This window comes from Bidens hawaiensis, unplaced genomic scaffold (assembly GCF_021521415.1).
Source record: "Bidens hawaiensis isolate Kalapana, Puna unplaced genomic scaffold, B.hawaiensis_p1.1 tig00030774_1, whole genome shotgun sequence".
Lineage (NCBI taxonomy): Eukaryota > Viridiplantae > Streptophyta > Magnoliopsida > Asterales > Asteraceae > Bidens > Bidens hawaiensis.
Genome location: NW_027495140.1, coordinates 42,895 through 64,906, shown reverse-complemented (window position 1 = coordinate 64,906; position 22,012 = coordinate 42,895). Strand labels below are relative to the sequence as shown.

Below are 22,012 nucleotides of genomic sequence, written 5' to 3'. Positions count from 1 at the left end.
TATAAGCATTAGATTAGTCTGCAGATTTTAACACTCATTTTAGCTTTAAACTTAAACTGGAGTAGAGAAATACAGTCATTGAATTGAACATTAGCTCAAGACCCCCATTAATCATACTGCAGTCCTTGTTTAAAACCTAAGTAGTTATGATCAAAATTATATAAGTAAGCCCTTCAAATATTTGATTTGTATAATAATTTGTCTATATGTCATTACGCATGCAGAACATATTAAGAAACATACAAAATCAAAACTGAGGAAATGTTATTAAATAAAATGTAAATAAGTACAATATGCAATTAAATAAGGTCTTCAGTAAATCCCATATTAGCAACATGTTCTTCAAAAACTTTAGATGGGAGACCTTTAGTCATCGGATCCGCTAGCATATTATGTTTACTAATATACTCAATACAAAGTTTATTTTCCTCAACTCGTTCACGCACGAACAAATACTTTGTATCAAGATTTAAACCAGCTCCAGTCGAACTGTTACTGTTCGAGAAATTAACGGCAGCTGAATTATCACAATAAAGCTTCAATGGTCTAGAAATAGAATTGACTAATTTGAGTCCGGAGATCAGATTTTTAAGCAACATTCCACAGCAGGTAGCATTATAAACAGCTATATATTCTGCCATCATAGTGGAAGTAGTCGTTAACTGTTTCTTATGACTCCTCCATGAGATGGGCCCGCCTGCTAACATAAAGATATACCCCGAAGTGGACTTCTTGTCATCTTTGCATTTAGCAAAGTCAGAATCAGAATAACCTACCACTTCTAAATTATCACTTCTTCTATAAGTCAGTTTGTAGTCTTTCGTCCTTTGAAGATATCGAAGCACCTTCTTAGCTGCTTTCCAGTGTTCAAGGCCAGGATTAGTCTGATAACGGCCTAACATTCCAGAAATATAAGCAATATCCGGGCGAGTACAAACTTGTGCATACATAAGGCTCCCGACCACTGATGCATAAGGTATCAATCTCATTTTCTCCTTTTCAACCTCTGTTTTCGGACATTGGAATGCCCCGAAAACGTCTCCTTTAACTACAGGAGCTGCAGTTGGGTTACAATGTTGCATTTTGTAACGAGTAAGGACACGGTCAATGTAGGCCCTTTGAGATAATCCTAAGATTCCTCTGTGTCTATTTCGGTGAATTTCGATGCCAATAACATAAGAAGCATCTCCGAGATCCTTCATGTCGAAGTTATGCGAGAGTAATCACTTCGACTCATGCAACATGTCTAAACTATTACTTGCCAATAGAATATCATCTACGTAAAGGACAAGTATAGTAAACTTACTCTCACTCATTTTGAGGTAGGTGCATTGATCCACTTGATTCTTTGCAAAACCTTGTTTCTTCATGACTTCATCAAACTTTAGGTACCATTGACGTGATGCTTGTTTCAACCCATATATTGACTTCTTGAGCTTACAGACTAGATGTTCTTGACCTTCAGGTTGCTTCATGTACACCTCTTCGTCTAAAGTGCCGTTAAGGAAAGCGGTTTTCACGTCCATCTGATGCAGCTCTAAATCAAAGTGAGCTACTAGGGCCATAACGATCCTTAATGAATCTTTTCGAGAGACAGGTGAAAAAGTCTCTTGATAGTCAATTCCCTCTTTCTGAGTGTAGCCCTTTGCAACCAATCTCGCTTTATAGCGTTCAACGTTCCCATTTGGATCAAGTTTTGTTTTGAACACCCATTTACATCCTACGGGTTTGACACCGTTGGGCAATTTAACCAAATCCCAAACGTCATTTTTCCTCATGGAATCAAGCTCATCAATCATTGCTCTATTCCATTCAGAAGACTGATCACTGCTCATGGCTTCATTATAAGAGATAGGATCATTAAGCTTTCCGGCGTCAGCTTCAGTCAGGTAGGTGACATAATCATCAAAGTTAGTAGGTCTTCTAGACCTAGATGACCTCCTGAGTTGATTAGCGGGTTCAGCATTGTCTTGGTTTTGAGTGTTTGATGTGCCTTCATTTTCTGTGATAACGGGTTCTGAGTGTGGAGAAGGTGGTGCAGAAGGTTCAATTGCATGGGGTACAAGAGGAATAGCCGGAGTTACAATAATCGACGAGTCTCCCCCCGCATCTTGTATTTCTTGCAATTATTCATAAGGGTTAGTACTGCTCCCACTGATCTTGTAATCCTCCAGGAACACGGCACGCTTGGTTTCTACAATACGAGTGACATGGGAAGGAAAATAGAAACGATAACCCTTTGAATTTTCAGGATACCCGATAAAGAAGCAGGTAACCGTTTTAGGGTCAAGTTTCTTTAGGAAAGGGTTATAAAGTTTTGCTTCAGCAATACAGTCCCATACTTTCATATAATTAAGACTCGGTTTCCTTCCTGTCCAAAGTTCATAAGGAGTTTTAGGGACAGACTTAGAAGGAACTCTATTGAGTATATGAACGGCTGCTTTTAAGGCTTCAGTCCAGAGAAATAGAGGCAAATTAGTGTTGGCTAACATACTGCGTACCATATCCATAAGGGTTCGGTTTCTCCGTTCAGCGACACCATTTTGCTGAGGAGTACCTGGCATGGTATATTGGTTCACGATCCCATTGCCCTTACAAAACTCATAAAATGGACCAGGGGCCTGACCCACATCAGTATGTCTTCCATAATATTCACCTCCTCTATCTGATCTGACAACTTTTATTTGACGATCTAATTGTTTTTCAACTTCAGTTTTATAATCTTTAAAAGTTGTTACAGATTCAGATTTTTCTTTAATGAGATACAAGTACATATATCGGGAATAATCATCAATGAAAGTGATAAATGAAGTATGTCCATTTATGCCAGCAATGGGGTAAGGACCACTAATATCAGTATGAATGAGTTCTAATAAATTAGAGCTCCTAGTGGCGCCTTTCTTATTTGCTGATGTCATTTTGCCTTTAAGACATTTGACACATGTTCCAAAATCGGTGAAATCGAGATGTGGTAAGACTTCATTCTTCACGAGGCGGGCTAACCGGTCTCGTGAGATGTGGCCTAAACGTTGATGCCACAACATAGAAGAAGTCTCTAAGTCTCGTTTCTCTTTAATCTTTGTGAGTGATTCATTAATATTATATGACAACAAAGATTTAGAAAAATTATCATCCAGTTCTAATCTATAAAGACCACCATCCAAAAAGCCATAACCAAACACTTGAGAATTTAAAGAAATAGTAAGTTTGCCACGACCATGAGAAACATCAAAACCGTCCATGTCTAATTTGGTCCTGATACAAGATTCCGAGTAATCTCAGGAATATATAAGGTATCATAAAGTTTAATACATAAACCAGTTTTCATTATTAATTGTAAAGTTCCCACAGCCTTGACTTCAAGTTCTTTATCATTCCTCAGTCTTAGTGTTCTTTGGTTTCTTTCCATCTTCCGGATTGAAAGGAATCCCTGAGTAGAATTGGTTACATGAACCATAGAACCAGAATCAAACCACCATGTATTAGTAGGAACAATTAAATTATAGGACTCAAGTATCATAAAGAGATCATTACCTTTCTTAGCCAGCCACTCCTTAAATTCTGAACATTCCTTCTGCTTATGAATGTACTTCTTACAGAACTTGCAGAAGGGCTTTCCAGTGGAGTTCTGAGAGCTGGTTGAGGCACATGTATTATTTTTCTGAACTTTAGCAAACTCCTTTCTTGGATTAGTGTTCTTCCTCTTCTTGGAACTGGTGGCAAGGTAAGCAACTTCAGGTTTGTCCATCTTCATACGCTCTTCCTCTTGCACGCACATAGCAATCAGCTCACTCATGGACCATTTGTCCTTCTAGGTGTTGTAATTGATTTTGAAAGCTTCATAGGCAGGTGGAAGAGAGGTCATGATGAAGTGTACCAGAAAACCGTCGCTGATCTCCATGTCTAATCCCTTCAGTTTATGGGCCATGTCGTTCATCATCATAATGTGCCCACGAATGCCACTCCTTCCATCGTACTTAGTAGTCACCAGTTTGAGAATAAGAGTACTAGCATGCGCCTTGGACGTTCCCTTGAATTGTTCCTCCACAGAAGCCAGATAGGTTTTAGCATTGTCAGATTCCGGAATGGATCCTCTTTTGGGCATGCTAATGGAGTTTTTCATAAGCATTAGAGACATGTGGTTACATATCTTTCATTTTTCGAACAATAAGTGCTAAGTAGGGGTGCTTTCAGTGGTTAGTGCTGAAGGTTCATCCTCGTTTAGAGCAAAGTCGAAATCTAGGAAGGCGAGATTAAGCATAAGAGAGTCCTTCCAGGCAGCAAAGTTATCTCCAGTTAATGATGTGATTCCACCATTTGGAGCTGTTATTGGAATTTATATGAGAATGTTAAGATACTAAACTAGAAGGAACTTAGAGTGAACTAGGGGCAATTTAAACTAATGCAGGCATAAATAAGAACCATTTTAAATTATGAAGCTGTGATAATTAATATCTATTATTAACATCAAAATAATAGATTAATGTAATTAATAAAATTCTACTTAAATAAAAGATAAATCACTTTTGGGCAGAATTAAATTTTACTTAAGTATATGTGCAAAACAATTGTAACACATCACCTTTGGGCAGAAGTGAAACAACCATTTTAATTATGCACGAGTTAGTTTTGCTTTGATATAAATGTATCGCATCACCTTTGGGCAGAAGTGATACATTAAAAATCATGCTTAAGCTAAACTAACATAGCTTGTATTTAGACTTGAATGGTATGTTAGATGTATCACATCACCTTTAGGCAGAAGTGTACATCATCATTCATTCAAGTTTAAGCTTTTATATGTTTTGTAAAAGTGATAAATATTTATTTTAAGTATTTACAAAACATTAGTTTAGTTAATAGCAAACAAAACGATTAGCGCGCAAACAAAAATTATTAAGGCTACTGTTCACAAAAAAAATTTAGTCTCGGGATATTAGTTTACTGGTTTGATGCGTTTACGGGTTCTAGTGTTTTCGGAAACTTAGTGTTCTCCGAAAACTGTTTTAGCCGTAAACACATATACCCATAAATTTATGAACAACTAATAACGTTTAATCTGAATTCTTAAGGATTGTTTGTTTATCCAAGATTTGGTTATAACAATCCAGATATTGAGCCAGATTATACTAGATTTTCGAAAACTGCTATGAACGCTAATAATCATTTAATTTACCAGATTTCGAAAAATGTCAGGTTATATCAGATACGATTTTTAAAATCGAAAAATTATTAGGGTTTCTGTCATTCGCGGTTTTAATAACGATAATAAAATAAAACGAATTAAAACGAAAATCTGTTAGGGTTTATCAGTTTTCGGATTTTAATCAAAACGATAAATAAATAATACGAACTAATGAAAACCGAAAACTATTAGGGTTTATCAGGTTTAGTCCATGTCTTCCGGTTTAGATCCTGAGTTAATGGAAGACATGAAGAACTGATTAATCAATATCGCTCTGATACCACATGTTGATCAGTTCTTCAAGTATGTAATAGAAAACATGGATGTTATGATAAACCTACAACTAAAACATACCTGTTACAGCAGAGAGAGAGTGGCCACGGCTGATGAGTACGATCCAGACGACATGACAGTCGGCTTGGTCGGGTTCCCCTTTAGGATGTATATTAGTGATAGGGATTAGGGTTCTTGAGAAACCGAATAATAGAGGGAGAGGGAGCTCACGAATTTGATGTGAGGGTTTAGGGTTAAGTTTTTTTGATGTTAATTAGTCTCTCCATATTTATATACATCCAAGGGGAAACCCTTGGTTAGCAAGAAAGGGTAATTTGGTCCATCAACAATTACCTACCTAACATAATTATAAGGTATAATTTAATTAACTTTGATCTATTATAATATAAATGATCATGTAGGCCATACATAAATATACATATCCATATATTTATTCTTACAGTATTCTTTCAAAATATACTTTTGTTCTTCCCATCGTTAAACTTTAAGCTGGATCTTTTGTGCAATATCCTCATATTCTTGTTCGATATGACGTGTGTCGTACATGCCACATTATTTCTTTCAACCAAGAACGCAATTTCGGATTTCAAATGTCTCATATAACGTTTATATATGTCTTGTGTCAATTCTTCATGACCTAGCACATATATATATATATATATATATATATATATTTCTATTCCAATCTACAAGTACTACGGCTCATTCCAAAATATCTGTTGTTCAAAAACAATTGTCTTATATATGATTTAGGAGTGGGCAATTGACCAAATTAACCGAGTTGAGTCTACCCGAACATTAACGATGGTTCGGTTTAACCAAAGCGCACATTATGGTTCGGATATTTAATACCATTAATAAGGTACATTATTGTGTTTCAAACTACACTAGCTTGGAATTACATTTAATTATTTTGTAATTGTTATTGCTATTAATGGAACCCAACCGAGCAACTCCCTAATATTTTATGTACATATATAAATGAACTTCAATTGAAACTTTACCTATAGCAGCTTGGAGAATTGGACATCAAAAGGCTTCGGTATGCGTACAGCCTCAGTGTGGTGGTGTCAACCTGTTGGGGACGATCAGGAAGCATGGCTAACCTTTGCTGAACAAGCTGGTTGAGTACGGTTGCAGCCTCCGTATAAAGATCACAAAGCACCTCATGAACAAACGATAGTTGCGGTATATGCACTCTCAAATTTGCTCTCACCAACACAGCGAATCTCTGTTTAAAGCCAAACAAGTTGCTTGAAAAAGCAGCCTTGTTTGCATAATACCTTTCTCTGATAAGTTGAGTGAAATCTTTCATGCTCACAACTTGATGTAGACTGGCTTGGTTTATCCACTTCCTTAATACTCTTACTAACATAACTACTAACATAACTGATTTATCATTACCATCGTGAAGATCATTCTTGTACTTTTTGCTATCCATTATGATGTGAAAAACATCTTATAAACAAAATAACTAGGGAAAATTCCCAAAATGTCCTATTAATGTGGAGAGATTCGAATTTTGTCATCATAAATAAAATTTTTCAGAAGCGTCCTTTATAAACACGTCTTTGGTGACATATTTGGTCTCAACGCGTCTTTGATGACATGTTTGGTCTCAACGCGTCTTTCACGACGTGTTTGGCCTCAACACATCTTTCACGACATGTTTAGCCACCAAACGCATCTATTACTACATGTTAGCCTCCAACGTGTCTTTCACGTTATTTTAAAACAAATCGTTCAATCAAAGAAGAATACCTTGAATGAAGATGATATAAGCGAATTTGTAAATTGATAAAGAATGAAGGTTTTGGTATCGGTATAGATAGTGATTCGTAAACTTTAAAGTTGAGTAAAATGCCATTTTTGTCCTTGTGGTTTGGCAAATAATGCGAATCTAGTCTAAAAAGTTTATTTTTTGCATATGGACCATCTACGTTTCCCAATTTTTGCCAATTACATCCAAATCACTAACCCCGTTAAATTTAATCGTTAAGTCAGGGGTAGACATGTCTTTTCACTATTTTTTATTATAATACTTATTTCAATGAACTGCGGTTTTAGTCCCTATGGTTTGTCTAAATCTGTGGTTTTAGTCTAAAAGATTCGAATTTGCAATTTTCGTCCTTATAGTTTCATTTAACTTGCAATTAAACCCGAATTAACTAGTCCCGTTAAGTCTGATAGTTAAACCCATCAGCGTGCCTTCACGTGAGGGCCAAACCACAAGAACCAAAACTCGTACCCAAAAAAGTGCAGCCCCATACAAAATCCAATATATACCTGAAAAATACCGGATAAAAAACCCGAATATAGGGTTATTCAATACCCGAAAACAGGGTATTCAAATACCATGTTTTAGAATATCCGGTTATATTTTAGAATATCCGGATATTGCCAATACTTAATTTTTTGATACCTGGTCATTCCCGAACCCTGTTTCATACTGGGAACCGGATATTTAGAAAATTCTAATTTATGCACCTCTACTTGATAATAAGTGTTACAGAAGGGTGAAATGTTGTGCCATGAATTAATAAATTTTAGAACATATGCATTGGCATATGAAAAGCTACATTAACGCCTTTTTGTAACGTTGTGTGATTCATGTAACATACACTTGAGGTTCAAAGGCTATTTCTTGGACCATAAAACATAGTTTCACCTTCAACTAGAGGTTCAAAGAAGTCACCACGTGAACCGTTCATGGTTCACACCAGATTTAGGTTTCGATCCCGCGTCGCCATTGAGATATATTAGCATTAGCAACGTGTGATGCGTGTGTAAAGGTATATCGGCACCTAGTGCATAGTCCAATGATTGGATTCGTTTTAACTTTTAGGGCCTAAAAAATTTATACTAAGAAATCTTTCATTGTCAATAAACCCTAACAGAAAATGAAGACAAAAATCATACAAGAAATATAAGCAAATTTAGAAAAGTGTAACATAAATTCCATTTCATCTACCGTTTCTAATTCAAAATTTAATAAATTAGTAACAATGTTTAATATTTTTCATTAAACAGTCGACAAATACAAAATTTCATTATCGAAACAAAAGTGTAAGGTTGCCAAGGTAGTTTTAAATACATTATTTCCCACTTTCGTAACAAAATAGATTATTACCACATGTTTAGAATCAAATATAAATACGTCTTAACATGAAAACAATAAGATGATAATGTAAATGAGATGATGATCGATATTATTTATAATAGATTTGATTTAGGTTTAGGATTAGTTTATTTTGGAACAAAATATATCCCATATATATAATGGGATTACAATCGAGTCATAACAGAATTACAGTTCAAGATTTAAATTTCAACACCATTGTAATTGGGTATTAGGGCTGTAAACGAGCCAAGCTAGGCCCAGCTCAAGCTCAACTCGAACTTAACTCGAGTCGGCTTGTCTTGGCTCGAATTTATTTAACGAGTTGTGACACCGAGCTCGAGCTCGGCTCGATCAAAACTCGAGCCGACTCGAAACTCGACTAACTAACACAATTTTGTAAAAAAAAATGGCTTTGAAAAAAAAAATACGTCTTAAATATCCCGGTGGTTATTTCACTTTAAAATTTCAAAAGTTTAGAACTAGATCGTCTAATGTTGAATTTAAAAATTAAAACATTGAAAAGTAAAATTTGGAAAAAAAATAAATAAATTTGGAAAGTCTTAAATTTCTAGAGCAAGCCATGTATATACTATGTTATTATTATTAACTATTAATTATAATATGTTTATAAAACAAGCTATTGAGGGGAGCCTATGAGTCGGGCCATCGATCCGAGCCACCCTAGGCTTGAGCTCGACTGGATTACAAAACGAGCTGGCTTGGCTCGATTTTAAATCGAGTTTTTATTTTCAAGCGAGGCATGAGCTATGGGCTTTTTTAACACACCTATCGGGTATTAGGGTCTAATTGGGAACCATCTCACACCCGACCCGATACCCATTTTCAACCACTTTTAAAATGGGTGTTTGGGATTGCTATATAGGTGAAAACTAGCTAGAAGGGTGCCCGTGCGATGCAGCGGGAAACACACACTTTGGTAATCATATAACAAATTTATGGGTGTTTATTATTCTGTTTAAAACTTTGAGGTCGTTTATCAAGTTGGTTTTATAGTTGAAACCGGAGCTGGCTGGACATATTGAAATGTTAAATATTTACTTATTTAGTATTAAATATAGTTGAATATAATTAAACTAAGTTTTATTAAATACGAGTAAACTCGTCTATTACAACTTTAATTTAGCCCAAATTTCAGTATAATTTTTTGTAATCTTTATTCTTGTTATGATTTCGCGTTCTATTTATTCAAATAAGGTTTATCACTTATGTGATCAAAGTTATCTTTGTTCATATTATGATTCTCTTTAAGTAGCGTATTTGTTGGTGCTTATTCCAAAGTGAAGCTAGGTATAAGCAGATTAATAATTCTTATTTAAACTCAATTTATTGTCGAAGTAGAAACTATATCATAACCTACCTAGTCGTTGGTAATGGTTCGGTTTAGTTGGGTTTTAATTCTAAACAGTTCAATTTCGATTCTCGTCCTTAGCACTGTCATTTACATCCGATTGTTTGTTGCGATTATTATATATGAACCGAATACAGTTTGTGTGCTTCATCCATCTTGTTTGTTAGCTAGCTAGCTGGTTCATTCACCAGCTACACAATCGAACCTTATTATTATTTGTTTGTTATGCAACAGTTAAAAAGAAAATGTAAGATTCAGTTGGTTAGAATAAAGCCTGTAACTACTTGATTCCAAACTTAAATGACCTCACTGACTCTGCTGGTCTTTATAAGTTTGTAATTTAAAAGTTGAAAAGAAATTAAAGAACGATCATTCATTTGGTCATCAAGCCATCGGGTAGACCGCCGGGTAGACAACGATTGATGTACATATTCATGGTTGACAATAATGTTTAAGCCACCAGATTAACTCTCATCTTTCAATGATTTTTTTAATAGCTAACGGAATTCAAAATGTCTTTGATGAAACTCAAACTTGGAAAAGTCAACCTTGAGAGACCACCAAACACGCCCGCCCGCCTTCCTTCAAAATATTACCTACTCATCCAGAACGAGTGTTCAAGTTCGGTTTCTGGTTAGTATTTCATAAGCCATTCAAAGAGTATATATAAACAATTAGCTAGGTTAGGAAGTCGATCAGTCCTCGATCCATTGGGTGATCATGATCAACCTTTTTCATCCTGCATGCATGTCCTCCTTAGTTGTCACCTGAAATGGCAAAATCTACTACTATAATAAAAGAATACTACTTTGTGCCACTTGTCACTCTCTTAGTTATCGTCACATATTTAAACCCATTTTGTTATTAACCCAAAATAGTCTTATTCTTATGTATATATAAAGCAAGTGTGTTGATGTTTATTTATTTCTTTTTTTATTCTTTTTATATTTTAACGTTATATTTATCCTTAAGTAATAAAATGAAACAATTTAGCTATAGAAAAAGAACACGTCAAATGGGATTGAAGTGGTCGGAATGTTGCTTTACTCATATTTTTTTTTAGGATTTTCAGGTATATAATATAAAAGTCAATTAAAATACTTTATTCCTTAAAAATTTTCATTATATATATTGACTACATTCTCATAAATTTGTTTATCGACATACTTACCATTTAAATTTATTCTTTTGGTTTATTTTGGAAAGCTAGAATCAAGAAGTTCTTTTCTTAGCTATCATATATATAACTAGCTATTATTTCCTGTAATTCGGAGTTGTTTTATATTATTCGTTTCTAATAGTTAATATATTTTTTGGATTTTAATTTTATTTATTTTAAGGAAGTTATTAATATACTTAGGATTTGATGTTGAAAGAGTTTCACAAATAAATAAGACGTAGTTATATGGGTTTGGTGAGACAACTGACCCGTTTTTTTATAATAAAATTGTTTCTTAATTATAAATAATATCTTTAAAAAAAACGGATACTAATTTTTATTATATCACTATTTTATAGGATTTTCATATCAAATATTTGATGAGATTAATTTTTAATATAATGAGATGTTATAACCCGTTTAAGAGGTTATCTGGGTTTGGTGAGACCCACACCTAATTCGGCTTAAATGCATAAGAAACCTTCATTTACAAATAAAGCAATCTGGTAGCTTGAGAAAATTTAAGTAGGTTTCGTTTATATATATATATATATATATATATATATATATATATATATATATAAGATTAAGATTTAATACCTAATATGGTTTTGTTATTTATGGTTGGCTTATACTTGAAAGAACTCGTGTTTTCACACGGACATCTATACGTCGCTTTGTCAAGATTTACAAGCATGCATTGACTAAAATTTTAGATTATTTATAAACTAGGGGGTGTTTGGGATTCCTTATTTTACCTCCTTATAACTTTTCATTAAATTAATAAGTTACAAATTGTAACTTATGAAGCTTTTCATTTCAAAATATAAGCAATCCCAAAAACCTTATTACTTTTCAAAAAGTTTATAAGTTATAAGTTGGTGAAAATAAACAATCCCAAACACTCCTAGGTATATTGACCAACACAACTCCAAACGTAGTGTACAAGGAACTTTTTTCTTATTAGTAAATATTTACGTAATGTTTATTTAGTAATTCCATTAACTTATATATAAATTATAATTTTATTAACAATATATGATAATTGTGTTGCCGATTGTATTTTGATTAATGTTTAAATTTTAAAATTTTCATCAATTCCCCGTGTAATACACGGGGCTCAAACTAGTGTATATATAAACAATCAAGCACTTGGCTCAAAAAGCCCCTGACGGGTGATGTGATTGATATTAACATTCATTCGAGTTTGTTCAAGTTAAAACAGTTAATTATTATTAAATATTAGGCTGAGGGGTGTGGGGCGCAAACCTGGGCGCGTGAGCCCCTCTGCTCGCGCCCCCAGGCGCTAACCCCACACCACCGGGGCGCGGACCTGGGCGCGAACGGGGCGCGAGCGCGAGCCCCCAGGCAGGCGTGAGTGTGGTCGCGGGTGAAGAGAGAGGAAAAGCTGGTGGGCCCGCCCAAAAGAGCCGTTGAGCTCCGTTTTTTTAAAAAAAAACCTTTAAAAACTCCTATATAATACCCCAAAATCAACCCATTTCAACCATATCAAAACACAACTTCAATCTCCAAACTCATATATAATATCCCAAACTCCTATATAATACCCAAAAATGTCTGGAAATTGGTACCCAAACCTAGATTCAGGTTATAGTTACGACGATTTATGGTCGTCACCAGACCAATCGATGTTTTTTTCGGGGTCGCAAGAAACATCCGGCTTTCAACCATCCAACATACAACCGTCTCCTAACTTTGTTGTTCCAGAGACACAAGAATCACACGGTGATGCTTCGGGAGCAAGAAGACGCGTCCACCGGAAAAAACAACTTGCAACGGACGGGCCGGGACCGGCTTCGACTCCGAGGACGAAACGGAAAACCACTCCGTGGTCATCGGATGAGAAGGAAGCCTTGTGTCGGGCTTGGATAGTCATTTCTGAGGATCGGCGTTGCGGCAATTGTTTTAACGTTTTTAAAAATTATTTTTAATAAAAAAGTTAAATAAAAAAGTTAACTGGAAATATAATTTAATTATTCATTTTGCAGCCGACTACCAAAAAAGCAAGGTTTTTTGGACAAAGGTTAGGGAGACGTTCTATACGCTCGTTGGGAGTACAGAGCGAAACGCCGATATGATTTCGGGTCGGTGGTCCGAAATCAGAAAATTTGTCGGCTTGTTTACTAATCTTTTCAACAGGAACGCCGGTCGTATGAGACCAAGTGGCAGTGATGATTTGGCGGTTTACAATTTCACTGTCGAAGAGTGGAGGCAGGAGTGTTTGCGGAGGTATGGGACGGTGAAGACGTGGGACGATTTAAAGTTGTGGGAGAGGTTGAAAAGGTGTTCCAAGTGGGTTGAGCTTGTGGCGCCGGACCATGATGCGGAAGTAGGGCCGAAACGGACTAAAACTAGTTCGTCTGGAGCGTATAGCACTTCCGCCGGGTCGGATTGCCGCGTTGGATTCGACCTAAACATTGCGGGGGAGGAAACGTCTTCACCGCCGAGGAGGCGGCCATTGGGACGGGACGCCAAGGGGAAAAAACCGGCTGAGGGGGGAGCCGTAAACATCGTCGATCTTGTTGAATCCCTCAATAAATTCAACAAAACCATGGAGGTGGTCTCTAATGACAAAAAAGAAAAAAGTCGAATGAGAGATTTGGACTTCCTTATAAGAGACTTCAGTAACCTAAATCCGGTCGATCAAATGCTGATGGAAAAGCAAAAGGAACGTATCCGAAAGAGGTTGATCGAAGAAGACCAAGCCGAAGAATAAGAATAATGTTTTTTTTAGTACTTTAATTTTTATTTTATTTTTAGATATTAATGTGTTTTTTTTAATGTGTGTTTTTTTAATAATTTATGAGTTTTTTTAATAATACGTTTTTTGAATATATTTATAAAAAAATAAAAAAAAAAAAACCGCTGGAGCCCCTGCTCCAGCCCCTCCACACCAGGGCCAGGGGCTCCAGCGGGGGCTCCAACACCCACCTTATCCAGTTTCTCTCTCTGCCACACGTCACAATATTATTGGCTGGAGCCCCTACTCGCCCTCCCGTTAGAGCCCCCCACACCCCTCAGCCTTAGTGCGTGCTACTGCTAACGTACACAACAACTAAAAAGAAACACAGAAAAGGTTAATGCTATAAAATTAATATTATAGCTCCCCAGTTATACTTAAGTTAAAAGTTGTTTCTTTTTTGTTATAGGAAGTGGCTGAGCTTGTGATTGATGGTGCTTGTGATGATCCTTTACGTGAGGTTATATTCTTAATCATTACATGCTGTTATTGACAACCCAATATATATGTTGTTTTGGTTTCAAATTTGTATCCATTTTAAACTAGATGCTGATAATATGTCTCAAGGAAGAAAAACCTATTTTGACACGAAAACAATAATCATGGTGACGCAATCAAATATCTTCTACAAAATTAAGCTTCAAGCCAAAAGAAAGTTAAAAAGTCAGGTCAAAGTCAAACCATCTCTTAGACTGAGGGTAGTGGGGGTGAGCGGTGGGCGCGGTTGCCCACGTGGCTCGCGAACACCGCTATACCCCTCTGGTGAGCCGGGGCGCGGTGAGCCGGCGTGGGTGTGACCACGGGAGAAAGAGAGCCGTTGGGTTGTTTGGGTGTTCAAAAAACTAGCCGTTGGCTGTTTTTAATTCTTTTTTGTAATAAATAACACATTATAAATAACTACCCCATTTTATAACAATAACACACCATTCTCACTACATTTCTCTCTAATAATTTAAGAATCTATCAAGTTACAAACCATATCGGGTTGGGGCAACATCAACGACACTCAATTTCCCGAGGAATGTAACTACATGGACGACGATTCGGTTTACCGATTCACTTGTGATGAATGGAAACAAGAGGCGTTGCGGAGGTATGGGGCGGTGAAGAAGTTTGACGATGGCTACTTGTGGCCTGTGGAAGGTGTTAAGAAAGTGCTCGAAATGGATTGAACTATGTGCGGAGAACATGGGCGATGGGGCAAAACGTACAAAAACTAGTGCGTCCGGCGCATACGTCTCTTCGAACGGGTCGGAGAATCAAATTGACTTTAACCTAAACTTGTCCGAAGGTCATTTGAAAAACCAAGGTTGTAGCCGCCCTCCGGGTAGAGATCGTGGGAAAAAAAACGGTTGTTGATGGCGACTATAAAAAAAAAATTAAGGAATTGTCAAGTGGCCTCCACTCGATTGGTGAAGCTCGACACAAAAGAAACCGTTTCAAGAGTTTGGTTTTTCTAGCCAAAGACTTTAGCCACCTACCGTCATATGACCAAGCGTTAATAGAGGAAGAAAAAGAACGTATTCGGAAGGAATTGGCAACACAAAAATAAAAGCGCTATTTATATGTATTTTTTTATTTTCCTTTTTATTTATGTTTTAATGAAGTATTTTAATTTATATTTGTGTATATAACAAAAAAATAAAAATAAATAAAAAAAAATCAATCAAGCCCCTAACCAAGCCCCTGATCACCTGGACCACTACACCCTCTGGGGCTTGGTTGAGGGGCTTGATCCTGTGCCACATCAACGCCTACGTGTCAGATTTTGCTTGGATCACTTGGGGCTCAACCAAGCCCCATTACCCTTAGCCTTAAGATATAGACATACCGGTCAAATGAGAAAAACAATCTTGACAATGATATATATGTTAAAAGTTCTAATATTACTTCTTTAAGTTAGTCTAATATTAGTTAACCAATTCTTCCACCAAATCACCAGCATGTCCCGCGGTGATTCCGCCACCACCATCAAATCAAATCAAATCAAATCAAATCAAATCAAATCCTGAGGGGTTGTGTGTGGAGATGAAGTTTGTGAGGCCCAGTAAGATGCAATCCATGAGTTTGCCGGTGATACTAACTCCATCTTACAAGAATGCGATGGTTCAAGCGCCTTTTAGCTCCATAAAGTCAACTTGTTTTCTGCTCTGTCGAGTTGATCCTACACTACCTGCCCCTCAGGCTAGCTCTCTACCATTCAGGTACTTGCAGTGGATGGAGCGGAGCCCCTATAGTCATTACTCAGTTATTGTAACTTAAACTATTAAATATAAATAAGATAAATTTGTGACTGGTTGGTTGGAGTTTGTGGAAATTAATTAATAGCCAAAAACGCCCACTGTAAATGGTCTTACGGGCTCTTGGCACATGAAATGAAATTATCAACTCAAGGTAATAATATTAATTAATAAAGTTAATACAAGTTTTAGTTATCTTGTTATTTGGAGTTGCTTTCGTTTTGTGCTTTCATGCATGGTAATAATAGTTAATATCTTTGATGGTGCAGAATATGGAAGTGCTACCAATCGAAGACGGGGAGGTTTTGTGGCGAGTTATGTCTTCCTGACGCTAAAGCCGATTATAGTCCATTATTGGCACACCCGATCCAAATACAATAAAGACTAGATTGATAGAGAATGATGTATCCTTGTTCAACAAGAGATGGTTGCAATTTATAGCCTGCGTAGCCAATAAAAAGGGTAAACGCCCATCAACATGTCATCAATTAGCCGGTCGATCTTTAGAGCATTTTGAAAGGACCTGACATGACATCCAAGTAAGGGAAGATATATAACTAATAAACAATATACTCGATCATGGGTTATCGTGTCTCAAACAGCTAGCTATTTGCCCATAAAACACAAGTAAAAGAAGCTAGATAACCTCCAGCAAGGTTGTAATAAGCAAGAGATAAGTTGTCTTTGAAAGCACCTGACATCAGTCACATCATGAGATAATAACCGGTCGTTTGTCTTGGGTGGCCGGGTAAGTGCAAAGCTAGCTGGACAGTTTCCACCAGCCAGCGACCGACAGTGAGCGGAAATTGGAGATGAAGATGGAGTTGATAAACCACGGATGATACGTTTGTGCCATATAAATAGTTTTATTTAACGAATTCAAATGAGCCTTCATATTTGTTATTGTTTCCGACAAAGGAAGGAACGAGAGGGTGTTTAATTCAGGGACTTTAAGTTTTTGGATTGAGGTTAGCATAAATGACTAAATAACGAGCCACGTTCTCGTATAAAAGATAGTAAGTGAAAGTCAACTTCATAAAAGAGACGGTCCATAATTTTAACAATTTTTAAAGAATAGAATAAATAAAAAGCCATAAGCATAGCATTTGAGAACTCAGCATCAAAACCAGCAAACTGAGCAAACTTATAAACAGCAGCCATCGATCTGACGACTGTTATATACCACACCAGTTAAGCCAAACTGTTACATTAAAGCGCATGTCGCATTTTTAAGAAAACATCAAATTTAAATATAGGCGTAAACGAACCAAAAATTCAGTGAACTGTTTTGAACCGTTCGGCGGGAAGTTTGTTTATTTAATAAATGAACGAACATGAACAAAAAAGATTGTGTTCGTTTAATTAAACGAACGAACATGAACACATCTTCCGTTTGTTCATTTATGTTCATGAACGTTCGTTTACTTATGTCTGTTTATTTGTGTCAATTTAAGTGTTTTCATATATGTTTGTTTGTGTTCATTTACCCTTGTTCATATATGTTCGTTTATCCTTGCTCAATTATGTTCGTTTAGATTTTAAACAAACGAACATAAACAAACACAAATGTTCATTTTTTCAATAAATGAACATGAACATAATTATTTGTTCGATTAAGCATTCATTTTCGTTTAAAGTTAAATGAACGGACATGAGCATGCCCTTGTTCGTGTTCGTTCTATTCGTCTATAGCCTTTCATTATTCACACTGATTAATAAATTGGTCTTAATCTCTGCCAATTTACTTGTGTTCGTGACAACATTCATTTCCTTAATGAACGAACACGAACATAAAATCTCGTTCGGTGAGTGTTCGTGAACACATTTATTTCCTCCGTGTTCGTTTACAGCCCTAAATTTAAAACTTGATAATGAGGAAGCAAGCACAAGTGCACAACAAACAGACAGGTTATCATGAAGCCCAGTGTTTCCTGATTCATAAATTTGACTTCAATGTGTGCACCACTATGAGAATCCCAAACCAAATTTGAAACCATTTGCCCAGATTGTAGAGCCACAAAGCCAAACAGGGATTCTACAAGCACAAAACAGAACAAACTATATATATAGCCACAAAACAGGGATTGTGTTCGTTCTATTTGCCTAGGGTCTTGCATATGCAGAGACATCTTGCTGGCCGTAATCAATTCGCCAGTAAACAACAATGGTATCATTCACCCATTGACTCAAACTGCTTCTTGATCCTTCTAATAATAGTGTCATCTTCTGTCCCCGTCACCGACTCCAACTCCAACTCTTTGGGCCTATCTGCTGCAGACCATCCACGAAACTCAGACACCCGTTGCTGGTAATATGCATGATATGGGTCTGTAGCATTCAGAAAAGTATACGCGCGCATACCGGCATTCCGACCAATCACTCTTTCAAGCCGAGGTTTGATTGATGCCACATACCTCGCCCACTTTCTCCACCAAGTTTATCATGTCCGGGGGAGGAATTAAAATTAAAACCCGAGACTCGTCGTTTTCTACCATCTATTCTATTCTATTCTATTCTATTCAACTGAACTGAAAATAATAATATCGATTAATTATGTATACAAACAATATCGATTCGAAGAAATTAACCCAATACCGATCAACAAAACCTTAATAATTGATCGCAGAGCCGATGATTGTTTTGGAGACTCGATTAGAGTTTGCTTGTTTTTTTCTTTTCAGGTTTCTTAATAGGAAATAATACAAATTTATAAAAAAATTGAGAACGTAAGAAACAATACCAATCTACATAAACATTAATTGATAATAACAAAGAAAAAAACCTAAAAATTACAACAAAAGAATCAAAATCAAGAACAAAATAATAACAACATATACCAACAAATACTTATAACAGCAAAAGAAAAAATCTAATAATAACAACAAAATATAAATCAGAAAATACTTATAACGTCTCATAATCGAAAATTGGCAAATACGAACAAAAAATAAACAGCAAACACCTATAAAAATAAACCTAATCATAACAACAAATTGGTTCTCACTGTTTTCATGTTAAGAATAAAATGTATTTGATCCTGTTTCCATATATATATATCTATCTATATATCTATATCTATACTATATATAAATCATCAGTTTAAATTTTAAGATATACAATCACTATTGCATAAAATGCAATCACCTAATGCATAAAATTTTAAAAATTTGAGAACAATATAGTATTTTTAAAAATGTTTACTTTAGAAAATAGTTACAAAAATAATTTTTCAACCATTTATTAATTTATAAAGTAGTTACACATAAACCCTTTATCTTTACCCATTTAATTGACAAATTAATTAAAAATTTTATTTCTTCAATATCATTTAATATATTGTGTTTTAAACAAAAACGAACTTACCATTCCAATATGCTTATTTTTGTTAACGTTTCAGCGTAAATTTTGTTTTATTTTGAGGTATTGATTATAATGTACAAGTCAATTAAGCATAAGAGTACAACTCAAATATGCAATTATGAACCTAAAATATAATCGCAAATTTAACCCTTTAACTATACTCAACTTTTGTAAATTTAATTAATAATTACTCTTCCATCCCCTTAAGTTTACCCATTATAATCATATATATCTTCTTTTTCTTTGTTTTTCATTTATATATTTGAATATAATACGTTTTCATAGATTTCAAACATACAATCATGACATAAATGATTTCGTGTCATTTAGAAAAAAAAATATCGATTTTGGTTCAAGTCAAAATGTCATCAAAATGAGTTTTGATCATTTTCTTTAAAATACTTTTAATGTTTCGGGTCAACAATTGAGGACTTTAACATGCCAAAACACCTTCGAGTTATAACTGGATGTAAGCCAAATGAGTTTAGGTCATTATAAAAAACTGTTTAAAATCTTCTTTAGGCCAAAACAAGCAATACGTAAAAATGAGTTTGAGTCATTTAAGAAAAAAATGTCGTCAGTTTTGGTTCTGGTTAAAACATGTTATAAGCATAATGAGTTCGAGTTATCTTAAAAAAATGGTTTTGGTTTGCGTAAAAACAATTACATGCAAAATGAATCCACTTCATGTAAAAAATATCAATTTTGGCTTTGGGTGAACATTAAATCTTTGGTTGTTTATGAAGGTTTCAAAAGACTCCAAAATAACCGTGACTAACATAGTTGATTTGGTTTGGGTCAAAATGCCCAGGAAAATGAGCTTCGATCATTTTTTTTAATATTTTTAATTTTCGGGTTAACAATCAAGGACTTTGATATGTTAAAATGCATTCGAGTTATGATGGGATGTAAGCCAAATGAGTTTAGGTCAATATAACAGAAAATTAAAGTTTTGTTCAGATTAAGATGGGTAATAAGTATAATGAGTTTGGGACATTAAAATAAACTGTCAACTTTGATTCTGGTTAAAACATGTTATAAGCATAATGAGTTTGAATCCCAACCACTAGAGCCTCACAACAGAGACAACAAAGGCCACCATCTGAAGTGGACCTACCAAAGAGGTTGTGTTGGTACATGATGTCAGTAGTTCAGTATCTAGTGTCTGTAATCGAGTTACTATGTTTTGTATTTGAAATTAAGCGAAGTTGTGTCTCAAGTTCGCCTGATATGGGCGAACTTGTGAAACAAGCGAAGTTAGTGACAACTTCCCCTAAACATGTTAGGCGAAGTTGTCGTATGTTATAAATGTTTAGCTGCGGCTAGGTTTTGGGAGGAGTTGTTCAGTTTTGTGTAATCGGTGATTGATATCACGTGTTACTAGCTGCAATACAACGTGTCTTTTGAGTATTGTAACGTGTGTTTGCTTGTGTTTAACGTGTATTGTCTTCTACGCTCGTATCGTCTTACGTAGGGATTCCGCACCTACGTAGAACGAGATATTCCGTGTAGATCCGGCTGGGAACCTACAATTGGTATCAGAGCATTTGCTCGTGATTGTGTGGTTCGGGATTATCACACGGGTGTAGAAATCGTTCTGTTCGACTATTCGCGGGACGAGTTTACGTTAATATACCGAGTTTTTGTGTCTTACTCACCTCCCACCATCAAATATAACCCATTACACCTTCGCATACCTCGCAAAACGTCAAAATCAAACCTGCAAAAACAATTGTTCATCAGGCGAAGTTGCCGCTACTGTTTGTAGGGTTTAGGCGAAGATATAAGGTTAAGCGAAGTTATTAACAACTTCGCCTACCTCACAAGTTCGCTTAACTTAAGCGAAGTTATCTACAACTTCGCCTAATCAGGCGAATTTAAAAAGGAGCGAAGTTAAGAATTCAAGCGAAGTTAAGACTTAAGCGAAGTTAAATTTAACTTCGCCTACAGTACTATTCAGAATAAAATTTTTATTTTTGGTTTCTTTGAGTGCTCGTTTGTATTTCTTCCAAAGATGACTTCTATAAATATTACGGAACTGGTGAAAATGGAGGTGGAAGCAGGTTCAGCTACTAAGGCACCGAAAATGCTTAAGGGTACCGATTTCGTGGCTTGGAAAGATCGGTTTGAGCAGTATGTTAAATATCAAGATGCTAAGATGTGGGTGTGCATTCAAGATGGATACATTCCACCAACGGCTTTGTATGAGGGTCGTGAACAAATTAAGAAATACAATAAGATGGAAGAGGAAGAAAAGAAGATGTATGAGGCTGAAAGCAAAGCTCATGCTGCGATAACAATGGCTCTTCCACAAGAGATTCTTCACACCTTCAGGAAATATAAAACCGCTAGAGAGCTATGGGAAGCGCTTGAAAACCGATTTGAAGGTAATGTGGGGATACGTGCATCCAAGATTAAGCTGCTCAAAACCCAATTCTCGGTGTTCAAGTACTTGAAGAATGAATCACTTGATGATATCATCACAAGATATTATCACCTGATGACCGAACTCAGCAATTATTT

General features: G+C 35.8%; 1 pseudogene; it reads right to left on the bottom strand.

Moving 5' to 3' along the window:
- Positions 1-366: 366 nt before the first annotated feature.
- On the bottom strand, positions 367-1,202 carry LOC143580961 (secreted RxLR effector protein 161 pseudogene; annotated as a pseudogene).
- Positions 1,203-22,012: the final 20,810 nt, after the last annotated feature.